The sequence below is a fragment of the Camellia sinensis genome, chromosome 8, assembly GCF_055761805.1.
Source record: "Camellia sinensis isolate YWXY chromosome 8, ASM5576180v1, whole genome shotgun sequence".
In the NCBI taxonomy this organism is placed as follows: Eukaryota; Viridiplantae; Streptophyta; class Magnoliopsida; order Ericales; family Theaceae; genus Camellia; species Camellia sinensis.
The window spans coordinates 88,132,970-88,149,192 of NC_138968.1; the positions used below are offsets into that span (position 1 = coordinate 88,132,970).

The following is a 16,223-nucleotide window of genomic DNA, read 5'->3' on the forward strand; positions in this document are numbered from 1 at the left end:
AGTGGGAGCGGGGACCAGAAGCTCTCTCGTCCTCCATGTTGTGGCATACCGAGCTAGCTGTGCACCTCGGACTAAAAATGCAGCAGGGTACTCTATCCCCTCTTCCGGACAAGTCTGATTATGTCCGAGCTGGCGCTGGAATCGGAACGGGAAGTAAAAGACATAGTGTGTCAGGCAGATCAACTGAATCTCGGGCATGCGAGACATGCTGTAACTCATTGCCAACAAATTAAGCCAGGGGCAGCGCCGAGCAATGCTGATAGCGGACAAACTACACATCCATTCGCACCGCCATCCCTCATCAGTGGCATCGACTAGACGTTGCCGGAAGAAATAACTGCGAGCTTAATATGCTAGGCATGAGTCCACAACCTTCTACTTATCCATCAACCATATCTGGGGAGGGATGAAAAATGAGAGATTAAAGAATATAGAGGTGTACATGGAGAGAAAAGTGAGAAAAGGGTTTTGAGAGAAAGAAACTGAGCCTGAGGGCCGAGTGATGTGAGAAATATATGCGAGATAGGGTGGGAAACATTACCTGCAGCAGTAGTGGACTCCCCGTGAATCTAGTCATCTCTTAGGGATGGAAAGTATCCAAACCCATCAATGTCTTAGCTAGCGTCATGACGATACAGATCTTGCCTTCTTTCAAGCCCTCAACAACCTCAATCAAACGGACACTAGATCCACCGGAGCCTAGGGCAAGCAAGAATTGAGAAAACATGCACAAACAAAGCACATGTCGTTGAAAACCCTGCCAGTCAACATAGTCGCAGTCACCGGCATCAGAAAATTGACGAATCAAACTCGGAATGTCCAGCTCTCCATCGCGGATCGAAGACCGAGCATCATGCAAAGTGAGCCCGCACATCCGTCCCAAGGCTTGGATATGGCCGAAGCAGAATTGGGGCAAGATTTTTTCATCACGCTGAGATTCCATCAAAGCTTGGAAGTCTTCGAAAGTGGGACATATCTCTTATCCGCCAAAGCTAAAAACGTGCATAATCGGATTTCAATACCTAGCCGCGGCATGGAGGAATGGAAAATACAGTGAAGTACGGCTCAACATGAATAGTGCATTTATGTCGAAGCCTCGAAAATTTAGCTTTTTCGAGCCATCCAAGTTGGCAATCCAATTTGTGAGATTTTGGATAAGAAATGCCTCCATTTGGGGCAAAAACTGAGTTGAAATGGAAAAACTACGAAGCTGGGACTTTTGTAGAGGATAAGGTGTTGAGTAGGAGACAGGTGGCAGCATTCTGGAGTCCTTGCCATTTTTGGCCGATCGGCCAAAAAGAGTGCCGACCGACCATCTTTTTAGTTGATCGGCTAGTAATGTTGGCTGATGGTCATTTCCCTTGGCCGATGGCCCCTTCCTTTGCTCTCTCAGATGTCCATGTCTTGGAAGTGTTGAGAACGTGTGTCCTGTTCCACTTCAAATGCCTTTTTGTGACGATTTTGTGAAGTCGTGCCTATTTTACTTCAATTTGTTTATCGAGTTGTTGTATTTTTGTTTATGGAGTTGTATATTGCATTGATTGTTAAGTTCTTGTCTTACTTATCGAGTTGTACTTACATTTTGGTCAACTTGTCAAGTCCAAGTTATGCTTATCGAGTTGTTTTGTTCTTTCAGTTGTCAGTTGGTTCACTACCTAATTAAGGCGATGCAATTTGAGTGTGCAAATTTCAAACAAAGTCCAATCTCATTTACATTCTGTGTGATGTAATGCGATGTGATGTGAGTGTGTCATGTTTTCTTTTGTAAAAAGAGTACAAAGTTTTAAAGAACATAAATCTACCTGATGCAGTGCAATGTGCAAAAACTACTAGCAAAAAGGAAAATAAAGCAAAAAAAAAAAAAAAAAAACTACAAAGAAGCAAAACATCTGAAGCAACATCTGGAATCGGCACCAGTTGCCTCAAGTGTGCGAATCCCTCTTCATCCTCTTCTTGGACGAAGGTCCAGGATCATCGCCGCCAGCTCGGCTGCCAGAGTCTGAGCCCGAGCCATCTCTAGCGTTGTCTCCATCCTGAGAAGACTCTGACTATAGGCTCACTACCTCCTCATCAGACTCATCATCATCTGGGGCAGGCTCCCACGAACTGCTCTCGGTATGAGTACGCCTATGTCTGCCGCGACTGTGTATCGACATCCCTCGTCCGGCTCCGCCTACTACTTTAGAAGGCGCTGAAGGTCCCGCTGAGGCACCCGCTGTGGCTGGTATCTAGAATGGAGCCTGAAAAGGAACATTTGGCAGATGCAACAGTTATGCTATGCGAAGCTAAGTATGATATCAAATACAGTATATGAGATATAGTGTGCCATTGTTGTGAGCAGTGTATGAATGTTGTGAGCAGTATATGAGATACAATGTGTCAGTGCTGTGAATGGTATATGAGCATGATGTATCAAATGCCGTGTTGGTAATGTAATGAATCAGATCAGTATGGAATAGATTATGCAAGGTTTTGGGATTGAGGTTGAAAGAACTTACCGGGATACTGTAGATACTCAGCAGGTCCATACTCCTCTACAGCATCCCCATCACCGAAGTCGTAAGCGCCAGGGCCTGCCTAGTGCACTCGATAGAAGCTTGCAAAAGTGTTGAGGCAATTAGTAATCTGCGGGATATCAACTGAAATGAAATAAATTTACAGAATGAAATGCATTGCATGTACCGAGGTCAAGCCCCGAACTCCGATGAGCTCATGATCAGCCGGAGGAGGAGCGATGGGTATCTGATAAGTCTCCCCACCATGTCCTCGACATGTCATAGTGGTGGGCAAGCCTGGCCACTCTGCTCTCTGTCCCCTCTAAGAACCACTCCTATCATGGGCCTGAGTCACCCTGGATGCTCTCGCTCCTCTTACTGGGGCTGCAGGTCTCTCTCTCTCACCTCGGCGAGCACTGGCCAGAGGTCGCATGAGATATGTCTGAATGAAGTCGATGTAGTTGCCATCATCTCCGAAGAAACTGGCGTCCCAACCTATCGTGAAATCGATCATCTCCTACGGGGTGCACCTCTTTGTATGCGTCATATGGGTGAGAGGTGGCCTCGGCACTATCTGCACTGGCAAGCTGAGGGTCTGTCGCAGGAAGCGCTCTCCCAAGTACCATGCCCGGCAGACCGGACCCTCCAGCAAAACTCAGAATCGGGCAGTCTCCCAAGCTCCCTTGTACTGGTCTCTCACTGCGTTAGGCAGTACTACCTAGGGCAGCCAGGTGATCTGTAAATGACAGAATATACAGTTTGTTATTTGCTGTTGAAAGTGCAATATAAAGCAAGAATACAGATGAACTGTAAGGTTTGAAATACCTCTGCTGCGGCTATGGTATCAAAATATCTGCGGAAGAACAAGAAAGACTCTCGTAGCCTCTGCTCGCACCTCACATCATATCTGTGAGAATATGGAACAACGAGGGGCATCTCCACCTCCGGCTCTGGAGCAAGCCTCGGGAAAAAGGCATACACCTATAACTACAGAATGTAAAAGGGCAACAATGAGTATGTTTATCAGTAAAGCATAATACATATAAAGCAAAAGTCAGAGAATGATGTGCAGTGTATTGTGCAGTGTGTGAAGTGTCTTGTGCAGTGTGTGCAGTGTACAACCAATATAAAGCAAATTGCGTGTATGCGGTGTGTGTAGTGTACAGATAATGTAAAGCAGAAAGAAAAGGTGTACCTCCCAGGCTCGCTTATATCCCCCTAGCAGGTGTCCGCTACGACGAGAGGAGGAGCTCATGTATCCATACAATGTGGCAAGGCCTGCGCCACCCCAGTCATAGCGCCAAATCCGGGTCACGTCCACCAACGCGCTCAACAGATAAAGGCCAACTGTGTTTTCTCGGTCAACAAAGAGAGTGGTGCCCAGCAAGAACATAAGAAACCCTCAGGCATACTGCTCGACTTCCTCATGGCTCCTCGGCATCTGTGCCCGAAACTGGTCCTCGAACCACAAGTATCTCACGAACCCTGGCTCGGGGAGAGGTGGACGATCGCCAGGCAAGAAGATCTGGGCAGCATCCTACTCGCCCATGTCGGTGTCAAAGGGGATCGGATCACCCCCTACTTCAATGCCAGTGAACATGGAGAAGTCAAAGGGAGTCATCGGCATCTCCCCTGCACCAGAAAGGTGGAAGGAATCGGTGGTGTCCCACCACCTCTCCACTAGCGCACCAAGAAGGGGCCTACTCGCAGTGAGGCGCGAGAGTCCCATGCAGAAAATGCCAAAACCGGCCTCATCAACGATATGGCGAACCTCGTCGGGTAGCTCCATGTGCCAACCCCGTGCGTTGGTATTCTCATACCCCCGGAAGGCATGAGAATCTCCCTGTGTTCAAAGACAAATAGATGCGAAGCAGTGTCACAAATACAGTGTTTGAATGTGTTTAGAATTGATAAAAATGCAGTGTGTGTGCATATGTTCGAGTTGACATAGATATCGTGTATGAATGTGCTCAGGGTGAACTAAGCATGCGATGTACAAGTGTGTTTGTGATGATCAGATAACGAGCAGTATTGGCTATCCAAGACATGTGATCTACATCGCATAAAGTAAAAGAGAAGAGTGTACCTCGGCAGTGCCGTAGGATAAGTGTGACTCCGATTCGCATAGTAGGAGCTCCCCTAGCGCACCTCGCTCGAAGCTCCTGAACTGGCAAATACTGTCGGGGGGCAACACTTGTACCTCGGGCTCGTACGTCACCGGGCCGAAAGGTCGAACACTGAGCGGCAAGAGCTCGAACTCGGGATCCATCTCCATCCTTGGAGAAGCCCCATCCTCTGGAATATCATCCGCCATCTCGAGAAGAGGGAGAAAATGGTTGAAGGTATAGAAAATGGGCGAGAATGCCAAAAGTCAATCGAAAGTCAACCACGAGGGGTGAAAAATGAAAGAAAATGTCGATGCTCGGAAGAGGACACGGAAACCAAGGATAACTCAGGGGAAACAAACCCCCAAGTGATGGAAATCAAGAATCTGGCACCGAAATCACTTTTCAATCTGTTCAAAGTGTGTAAAATGTCGAGGGTTTCGCGAATCGAAAGTTGTGAGATGCTTGGAAAAGTGTGTAAAGCTCGGATCAAAGGGAGAAAAGTGATCTAGAGAGAGAGGGAAATGTTTTTCGTCAAAGAGAAAGTGAAAGGATAGGGTTTTGAACCCTATAGTTAAAGACCCGAGGCAAATGGACAAAACTGCCCCGAATCTGCCACTTTTGGACGATCGGCCAATTTGTTAGCTGATCGGCTAAATTGTTGACCGATATGCTTGTTTTATGGTCGATGGCTAGCCGATGGATCCCCCTTGTGGCCGATGAACCTCCAATACACTTGTTTTGGGTTTTTCTGCTGACTTGTGCCCTCATATCTCAAGAAAGTGCAAGAAAATGCATTTTTGAAGCTTAAGTGTCCTCCGTGGTAACCTCGAACCATGTCTTCCATGTGCAGCACTCAATACGCACAAGATGTATCCTTTTTTGCATCCTTTTGTATATCGCAAGATTCAAAAATTGCTTTTGAATGTGTTGCATTACAGTGTTTTGTCATGCCTACATTCAATATACGCATCTCTATGTTGTTACATGGAACAGACGTCTTGCGTTGTCGTGCACACGACTCGTTGCATTGTTATGCACCACGTTACTTGCATTATTATGCACCCTCACTTGCATTGTTATGTACACTCACTTGCATTGTGGTGCACATTTCCATTGTTATCGTGCCCTACATTGTTATGCACACTCACTTTTCGCTTGCATTGCTATGCACCTTTCCATCGGCATCCTATGTGCATGCGTTCATCTTATATTGAAATTGTTGATGTGACGTTGAACCTGTGTTGCTACTATATTGTAACTGTTTCTTTCTTATGCAGGGCACAATATTGTATGCACGGTTCATCTGAGGCTGGTGCAACCAAACGGTACTATGTGTACGGCTCATTCAGAGAAATTCCAAGTAAGACCTTTCCTGTCCTTTGAGTTTGTTTTGTTTCGGTTAGGAACACCTAGGTGCGCTCGGTGTTTACGGTATACCCTTGTTAGGAGCATTGGGACTCACTCTGATGTTTATGTAATTCCTCAGTCCTAGCACTGCTTCCTTTTCCTCTCTTCCGTGTGATACGCTGAGAGAGGCTACCTTTTTCTCTCTTGCCTGTGATACGCTGAGAGATGCTTCATTTCCTCTCTTGCGCGTGTGATACGCTGAGAGATGCTACCTTTTCCTCTCTTGTGTGTGATACGCTGAGAGATGCTTCATTTCCTCACTACAACAAAAAAAGCCTTTTGTGACAGACTGATTTTGTCTCCAAACATCAAAATTTCGTCACTAAAGTGATCTGTGACGAAAAAAATTTGTCACCACGTTCGTGGCCTATACGTCGTCACAAAAAGTACCTGGTGACGAAAAACAGTTTCGTCACCTATTTTTCATTTTTGGCGACGAAATGTTTCGTCTCCAAAGGTTGAATTTTTCGTCTTCTAAAACACCAATTTCGTCAACAAAACTAAATAATATTTTATTTTAATTGTTTTTTACGACGAAATATTTCGTCACCAAATATATTTTAGTGACGAAAGTTTTCCTCACTAATGATATGGATTAAGGTGACAAAAAAATTCATCACTAAAATGAGCAAAAAAAAAATTATTCAATGACAAAATATTTTGTCACCAAATATTTCAATTTAGTGACGAAATATTCAGCAAATGTGACGAAATTATTTGTTTCGTACTATATCATTAGTGACAAAATTATTCGCCATGCTTTTTGAAAACTAATAGCAACATTTTTTATTTCGTCACTAATAAAAATTAAAAATTTTGAAAATGGTAGTACTATTTTCTTCCGAAATTTTTTCTTTTCAGTAACAATTCCCTGCGCATTTCAATAACCTGTTCAATAAAATATCTATTACAAATCAATACAAAAATCTGTTCATTTTCATAAACATCACAATCGGATTTTAACACTATCCACAAAAATACAATATGAACTACATGCAGATTATAAACGTCTCCTAATATCCACAAAAAACGCCTACTAATATCCACAAAAATATAATATCAACTGTATGCAGATTACCAAACACATCTCCTAATATCCAACAAAAAACATGTCTACTAATATCAACAAAAATAAAATATCAAGGGCGGATTACCAAACATGCCCCATAATACTAATAAAAATATAAAATTTACAACACAACCAAAATACATGTAAGCTAATATGAACAAAAACACAAAATGAGCTACCATCGGCCCTCCAAATTACCAAACACATCCATATCAAATCTCGAATCTGCAAAAAAAAAGAGACAAAAAAAAAAAAAAAATGTCAGTTAGACAATTATTATCTTATCCATAACATATACAATTTAACATGCATTTTTGGACTTAGTTTTCAAATCGGGAGTCCCGTGCTAGTTCCGTAAATTTTCAGAACTCACATTGGTCCATCCCGAGGTGTTTGAGGTGTTTCTTGGGCCGTCTCGTGGCTGTTGTACGATTTTGGCCCCCGAAGGCCTATTTTCAAGCTTAAGTGTGAAAAAGTGCATTTTTGGACTTAGTTTTCAAACCGGGAGTCCCGTGCTAGTTCCGTAAGTTTCCACAAGTCACATTTGTCCATCCCGAGGTGTTCGAGGTATTTCCCGAGCCGTCTCATGGCTGTTGCACGATTTTGGCCCCCAAAAGCCTATTTTTGAGCTTAAGTGTGAAAAAGTGCATTTTTGGACTTAGTTTTCAAACCGGGAGTCCCGTGCTAGTTTCGTAAGTTTCCACTACTCACATTTGTCCATCCCGAGGTGTTCGAGATGTTTCTCGGGCCGTCTCGTGGCTGTTGCACAATTTTGGCCCCCGAAGGCCTATTTTCAAGCTTAAGTGTGAAAAAGTGCATTTTTGGACTTAGTTTTCAAACCGGGAGTCCCGTGCTAGTTCCGTAAGCTTTCACAACTCACATTGGTCCATCCCGAGGTGTTCGAGGTGTTTCCTGGGCCGTCTCGTGACTGTTGCACGATTTTGGCCCCCGAAGGCCTATTTTCAAGCTTAAGTGTGGAAAATTGCATTTTTGGACTTAATTTTCAAACCGGGAGTCCCGTGCTAGTTCCGTAAGTTTCCACAACTCACATTGGTCCATCCCGAGGTGTTTGAGGTGTTTCCTGGGCCGTCTCGTGGCTGTTGCATGATTTTGGCCCCCGAAGACCTATTTTCAAGCTTAAGTGTGAAAAAGTGCATTTTTGGACTTTTTCAAACCGGGAGTCCTGTGCTAGTTCCGTAAGTTTTCACAACTCACATTGGTCCATCTCGAGGTGTTTGAGGTATTTCCCGGGCCGTCTCATGGCTGTTGCACGATTTTGGCCCCCGAAGGCCTATTTTCAAGCTTAAGTGTGAAAAAGTGCATTTTTGGACTTAGTTTTCAAATCGGGCGTTCCGTGCTAGTTCCGTAAGTTTCCACAACTCACATTGGTCCATCCCGAGGTGTTTGAGGTGTTTCCCGGGCCGTCTCATGACTGTTGCACATTTTTTCGACTAGTTCCATGCCTACATGTTGGAATAGTTTTCGACTTAGTTTCATGCTTGCATGTTGGAATAGTGCAAATGTCAAAGTAGTTTCCTAATTGGGAGCCACGTGCATATTTTAGTGTTTGTGATGTTTTTCAGGCTTTTACGTGCATAGTTCACTATCTTAGTTGAAGAAGAAATTTCTACTAAATTAGCATAGAAACATAATATACTAACCAAGAAGCTTGTCCATCAGAATCTGAACTTTCTCCACTCTCAAAATTTCCCGTGATACGCACCGAGCTATATACCTTGACCGGGATTGATTTTGATCCACATCGATGTTTTGTTTTCATTTGCCTGAACAATAGAGTAATATATTTGTGTATGACTGAGCCACATCAACTACACTAATGCCGAGTAGAAGAATTACCTTACATCAAGAAAGTGTAAGTTCTTCACACAGCCTTGGAGTTAAGGGACTTTGGCAAAATAAAAATTACATTAAAGTGATAAAGAGAATAGATTTCTCTATAAATTACAGTCAACCAATCCTTGGTCAAATAAAATTTTGTGGAAAGAAAATAGATTATAATCCATTTCATTACTCTTTCTTGTTTCAAATGAAACTTATGATCTAAGGCAAGCAGAGGAAGAAGCAGCATGGTGGGGTCAAAAACCAGCATAAATCTGCGTTAGTTAAAATGGTGTAATTCAATTATAAACAACAAAACATCCAACCACTAGCATGTAGATGAATCGAAGTAAAAGTTACCTTCCAATGAAGAGCCTCGCGTATGCCTCCTGGAAACAATAGCACATGGGATTTTGAAGAAAGAAGTTTATACAGGTTAGTTGCTGATACAGGAACTATACCCAAAATTCTGAGTTTATCAAATGTCGATACATCAGGTAATTTTCCATCTCGCAACCTCTCAAACATCATGGGGTGTGCCAGCGGTCGTAAAGGAATTTTTCTTTCAGCCCAAAGCTTGACACACATTGGAAGCGTATCTAACGCTAGTAACATGTGATAGCCAACAAACAAGACAGGTCCCTCAGAAGGAATCCCTTCAAGGCCCCTCACCATCTTCCCATTTTCTAAAGTTGAGATCATCACAGGACTGGTAGCCACTTCAATCCATTTACAATCCATCATAATTGTAAAGCAATAAATGATTAAATTTTAAAACAATTCTACAACAGCTTCAACAGTCACACAAACTCATCAATAAAATGTTTTTGGGAAGACAAGTAGGCTGTCAGCATTTTACACTGACAGCATAATCATAAATACCACAGAAACACAAGAAACAAAATGAACGGACAATGACCCATGCATATGCACTGCTGGTATGCTGTTGATTGACAAGTGGCATATATGTTTGTGAACAATTAAATTTCAATTATTTGCTTGTTGCAAATGTCCGTTACCTGTACAATTCATATATGCTTGTGAATTCAGAAGGGCTCGGTGGCTTGTAATCTGAGGCATAGTCAACACATTTTGCACGACGATAAAAACTAGTACCCTTTATGATAGTTACCAAATCAATACCATCTTCCTGTTACATATTGGTAGAACCACTAATATATATCATTATCAAAGAACAAAGTTCTAGCGAAACTAACTTCATTCAAAATTCTGAAGAATAAATAATATTTCCAAGGAACAAAACTACATATGGTCATGCATCTTCCTGGTTTTCAACTTGATTTTTTGTTATTGTAACCCCTAATATATTTCTTATATTTTCCAGTCACAGTTCCATTAATATTTTTAGTTAAATTTCCATAAGATCTAAAATATTTGGAAAATAATACTTCCATGTGTGTGTATCCTGCATAGCCACAGAGAGAGAGAGAGAGAGAGAGAGAGAGAGAGGAAAATAATACTTCCATTAATATATTTCTTATATTTTCAAGTCACAGTTCCATTAATACTGTTTTTGTGTTGGTACCTCAAATATGGAACTAGTTAGACTAAACTCTGGTGGTCTGTCTACACATTCTGCTAGAGTGTGATGTGATCTGCTGTGTAAATCTATCCAGGTGCCGTGTCTGCCTGCTGTTAATGTCTATAAATTCTGGTTTGTGTTTGCTTTAGTTTAGCTGCTATGAATAGCTACCCAGGTGCTGTGTGGGAGTGAGTCTTTGCCTTGCTGCTGTTGATTCTGCCTTGCTGCTGCTAGCTCTGTTTTGCTGCCGAGTGTTTTAATGGTTATGAAAATTGTGATGTCAAGTACACATAAAACTCTATAGTGCAACTCATAAACTAATAATGGGGCTTTTGGTTATTATTTAACACAATAGTCTATGGCTGCTATCATGACTTGTAGAAACACTAAATTAAAATATTTGAAGTCTCCAATGTATTTTTTCCACCATGAGATCTGTATATAGCTAAAACTTGAAATATGTTTCATATCAAGCACTATAATACACTGTCTACATAAAGAGATTGGCTAGAGAGAGAGAATGAAAACCTTAAAATTAGGAGCATTTCTTCTTATATTGATCACATTTCTTGTAACATATTTCTTCTTCAACTCTTTGATCTTGCTTCCATGTTCTCAACTCAAAGTTCTGTGGCTGCTATCAGAAGGTGGGCAGAAGACCAACAGGGATCCAATTTGCTTGTGCCTAAGCTATTATGGTTTAATGTTGCCCCTCCCAAAACCTAGTTTTTTGGCTGGTTCGCTTGGTAATGGAGGGTGAAAACAGCTGACTCTTCATCTCTTGCATCAATAGAAAAAGAATAACCACTTTGATTGTTACTAGTATAAATGTTTGGATTATGATATCGATATGACACATACATAGAATCAATAAATCCAAAGTCAGATATTTTACAGTCATAAAACCAAATATACATAGAATCAATAAATCCAAAATGAAATCTTGAAGTGATTATATATTCCTCACCACTTGTAGAATCCTAAACTTACTTGTAGAATCCTAAAGCATCCTCATGCTTCAGTAACTTCTTTAATGATTGATAGACCCCTAGAGAATGGAACCCTTCAGTTCTAGTCTATAAATATCCAAAGATAGAGGGAGCTAGGAAAATGTAAAAGTAATGTATAGAAATAGTAGATACTAAGAAAATTTGGCAATTGGAGTAGCCTGATTTAGATCACATGGTCAGAATGTGATGAGGTAGTTTTATATGCAATAGTAATTTATTAATTATGTAGAAATGTATATGAAATTAGATAGGATCTAGGAGAAAAATATGAAATTTCTATCTTTTATCTATAAAAGTATTCTATTACTAAGAACTGTGAGTTCTTACTCAAATATAATAAAAAAAATTACATAATCGAAGTGTTCAAATTAAATACGGTGTCGGACACACATTCACACTCATACCCTTGTCATATTCGGTGAATCTGAGTATTTTAAATATTCTCACAAGGGAGTGGGAGACAAAAAATTCATATGCCATGGGTACACCAACCGACCTAGTGTACTAAACTTTCTAAGAAAGAGGGTCCACAATTCAGGGGGAGAGATAAAGTTTTAGAGTGTACTCAGCACTCTCACAAGGGGTATTCATTACTGTAATGAAAATAAAGGGAAAAGAAAAGAAAATTACAGGCAGCACAACTATATCTAATAAATAGAATTACACTTCTCTATGCAATAAGAAATTAAGTAGAGCAAAGCAAATCATGGATTGCTAGACACATCCCAAACCAAAATACTCCAAGCATGGTATGAGAACTATGAAAATAGACTAACACTAACTGAGGAGAATTATGCAAATCACAGGAATTGAGGAAGCAGAGTAGATAAGTAGACAAACTATTCTAGTCCCAAAATGGGAAACACAAAAACCAAAGCTAAAATTGAAGGACCACTCTACAAAACTAACATATAAAAACATCTTTCCCAGAAAATAGAAAGCTAATCTAGAAACAAAAGGAGCAACTATTGATCTAATGCTAGCAACACTTTTCTAGTCCCAAAATGGGAAATACAAAAAACAAAGCTAAAATTGAAGGACCACTCTACAAAACTAACATAAAAGCCTTCCCAAAAATAGAAAGCTAATCAAGAAACAGCCAAAAGTAACTATTTTTATCCAATGCTAGCAACAATTTTCTGTCCACTTAAGTATTTTCATTTATTTCTTTACAAGCAATAAATTCTAAGGCACCATTCAAAAAGATGCCTGAGATCATGTGGTGTATTTTGTTTGTTAATGACATAGCTTTAGTTGTCCAAACTACAGGTGAATTTAATGTCAGAATTGTGTGAGAATTAAAATCTAAAAGTTTTGTATCAAGTAGGACTAAGAGTAACAGAAGTACAAATTTAACAAAACTACAAATATGAAGGAAATTGCACAGAAAAATAATTGTAAAAGAGAGAAGCTTATACAGGCAGCAACCAGATTCAAAATTGCACACCAGATAATTGATTCAGTATCTGTAAAAGTTTGCTTTGCAATTACAAGGTTAGGTTGGGCTAGTCCTAAGAATGACCCCAAATCACAAATCAAGGCCAATGACACCAGATACTATGAGGTCTCTATCAAATTTGAAACCAAGAAAAGCAAATTAATGCATATTGTTTGTCATGATCTTTCGAGATATACCAGTCAAGTAAAACATTACGCGATTTCCATGTAAATTGATTTTTAGTCAGGCAAATTATCAAACAAATGGTATGCCTAATTTGATAAACGCACTAACAAACACGAAAAGCATACAAATCAGTTCAACACTTCCGTAGAAGACAGAAAAGTGAAAGACAAGAATTTTACATACCTTGTTGTCCGGATTCGCAGCACATCAGTGACAACATAAAAATACAAAAGTGAATGGAATTACAAATAGCAACAGAACATAGAGAAAAAGGAGTACAAAACACACATAGATGAAGAACAAACATATGGGTTGAGTGTGCCTGTTGTTGAAAGAGTGAGCTGTGAGATTTATACACTGTGGGTACAAAACACACAAATAGGGCTTCGTTTCAGAAACAAAAGGCAAGGAGAAAGACTCTTCGTTTCAGAAATAGAAGGCAAGGAGAAGACCTGTGTTGTTTGTGAAATTCAATCTGGGAATGGGAAAGAGTCGTGCTCTCTTAATTCTGGTAGAATAGGGCACAAATTTGGGAATAGTATTTTATATAAAAATCAAATTAAAATATTTTATACAATCACACTTATTTAGAGAGTGTGATTAAAACATATATATATATATATATATATAATTACATTTATTTAAAAAATGTGATTAAAAATAGATATTATTAAGTATTATTGTAATAGTGTATATATAATCACACTTTAATTAGAAGGTGTGATTAAAATATATATATATATATAATCACACTTAATTGAATGTGTGATTAAAAAATATATATGTAATCACACTTAATTGGAAAGTGACATAAAAAATAAATATTATCACACTCAATCTAATTAAGTGTGCTTAAAATATCAATCTAAATTTTTTTATCACACTTTTAATAAAAGTGAGATATTTTTATTTGTCAAAATGTGATCTTTAACTATTTTTATAGTAGTGAGGAAGGGTATTTTTTGCTTTTGTGTAATGTGGCTAATTTCATGAAACTAATAAGCAGTTGCTAGGTATCATATGTTCAATGAATATGTTTTCATGTTAATATCTATTTTTACTGTTTCACCTAAATTGGATGGGCTGGAAATTTTGAAGACAGAGGACCTGGAAAGTATCAGTGTCTGTGCTTTGATAGTAGGGGTGAGCATGGTCCGGATTAGATTGGATTGGGGTAAAATCAGGACCAATCCGTTATCTACGGTTCTTGAAAAATTGGAACTAATCAAATCCGTTTAAATCATGGAACCAATCCGAACCAATCCATTTAAATACGGATTGGATCGGTTTAGGACCACGGATTCACATAATTAAATAACAAAAATATATATATATATATATATATATATAACACTTTAATTTCATAAAAATATAAACATAGCGCTATATCATTTCCATAATAGCAACATGTTTTTCTATAATAGTGACATACTGTTCTTGAATTTAAACAACCATAAGAAAATACAAACAAAAGTAATAAAATAAGATATTATACGGTTTTAGGTTTGAGTTTAGATTTTATATAGAATAAGAGAAGATACTATGGGGGAGAATGTATAATAAAAATATAGACTATTTGTATACGGTCCGGATCGGTTCCAATCCGGAACCGTGGGGTTCAATCCGGAACCAATCCGTGGATTACGGATTTTTAATTCTTCAATCCGGAACCGAACCGTGGATTCAAAAAACTAATCCAAACCTATCGGATTGGACTGGACTGGATCGGATTACGGATTTCACGGATTCCTTGCTCAGCCCTATTTGATAGCACCTAGATGTGCATTGACATACAAAGAAGCTGATTTGAGCATCTGTAGCCTCCAAAGAAGTGTTTATATGTATACAGAGCATATATATCAGACAAATACATCAAAGGGAGCAGAGAGAGACTAACAGCGGCGGTGTGCTCCCATCGGCACAACAGCGGCGGTGAGGAAAGGAGGGCTGTCGGCGGTAAGGGCTGTCGGAAATGGTAGCAGCGGCGGTGGGTTGATGCAATGGTAGCAGCGGCGGTGAGGGCCCTGTGTGTGAAAGTATAACGCGTGTGTGTGAAATAGGTTTGAACCGAGAAATTATTGTGTGTGTTTGAGAAGAAGAACCGATTGTGCCAAAACATTTTTATTTCCCCCCTAAAATATTTAGTAATTAAATTATATTTTGGTGACAAAATTATTTCTTCACCAAAGATAAAAATATTAGCCACAAAAATAGTTTTGTCACTAAATGATATTAAAATATTAAAAATTATTGGTGACAAAAATATATTCGTCATTAATAATTTTATAATTGGTGACCAATTTTTTCGTCACCAAAAGTCTATTAATTTTGGCGCCCTCCGAAAATATTAGCGGGAAAATATTTGGTGACAAAAAATATAAATAATGACGAAATATAATTTCGTCACCTATTTTTTTTATTATGATTTAGATTGGTGACGAAATTTTATTTTTGTCTCAAAAAATGGTACATTTGGAGACAAAATATGATTTTCGTTATTAAAAGATACGTATTTCGTGACAAAAAAAAATTTCGTCATTAGTTTTCGTCACTAAAGGCTATTTTTGTTGTAGTGCTTCTCTTGGGAATGTGATACGCTGAGAGATGCTACTTTTCCTCTCTTGCGCGTGTGATACGCTGAGAGATGCTACTTTTCCTCTCTTGTGCGTGTGATACGCTGAGAGATACTACTTTTCCTCTCTTGCGTGTGATACGCTGAGAGATGCTTCCTTTCCTCTCTTGCATGTGATACGCTGAGAGATGCTTCTTTTCCTCGCTTGCGTGTGATACGTTGAGAGATGCCTTCTTTTCCTCTCTTGCATGTGATACACAGAGAGATGCTTCTTTTCCTCTCTTGCGTGTGATACATTGAGAGATGCTTACTTTCCTCTTTTGCGTGTGATACGCTGAGAGGTGTACCTTTCCTTCTCTTGCGTGTGATACACTGAGAAGTGTGGCCCTTTCCTTCTCTTGTGTGTGATACGCTGAGAAGTCTTGCGTGTGATACGCTGAGAGATGTTGTCTTAGAGACTCCGGGTATTCTCGGTAGTCGCTTTTTGCCTTCTCCGCGTGAGACGCAAGGAGAATTGTATAATTTTCTTACATCCTTTCTGCATGAGATGTAGTTT

At 39.7% G+C, this 16,223-nt stretch overlaps 1 long non-coding RNA gene across 6 annotated transcripts; it reads right to left on the minus strand.

Moving 5' to 3' along the window:
• Window positions 1-6,962: 6,962 nt before the first annotated feature.
• On the minus strand, window positions 6,963-13,601 carry LOC145797012 (uncharacterized). Of its 6 annotated transcripts, none has more exons than XR_014337935.1 (7): window positions 13,279-13,601; window positions 10,990-11,537; window positions 10,465-10,705; window positions 9,279-10,068; window positions 8,741-8,863; window positions 8,464-8,542; window positions 6,963-7,304 (listed from the first exon to the last, which is right to left on the minus strand). It is a non-coding gene; the product is annotated as an uncharacterized LOC145797012 (long non-coding RNA). The 6 variants fall into 6 exon arrangements; XR_014337933.1 differs by lacking the exon at window positions 8,464-8,542 and having other exon boundaries at window positions 6,964-7,304; window positions 10,990-11,241; window positions 11,452-11,537; XR_014337937.1 differs by lacking the exon at window positions 8,464-8,542 and having other exon boundaries at window positions 6,964-7,304; window positions 13,384-13,601.
• Between the last annotated feature and the right edge of the window lie 2,622 nt (window positions 13,602-16,223).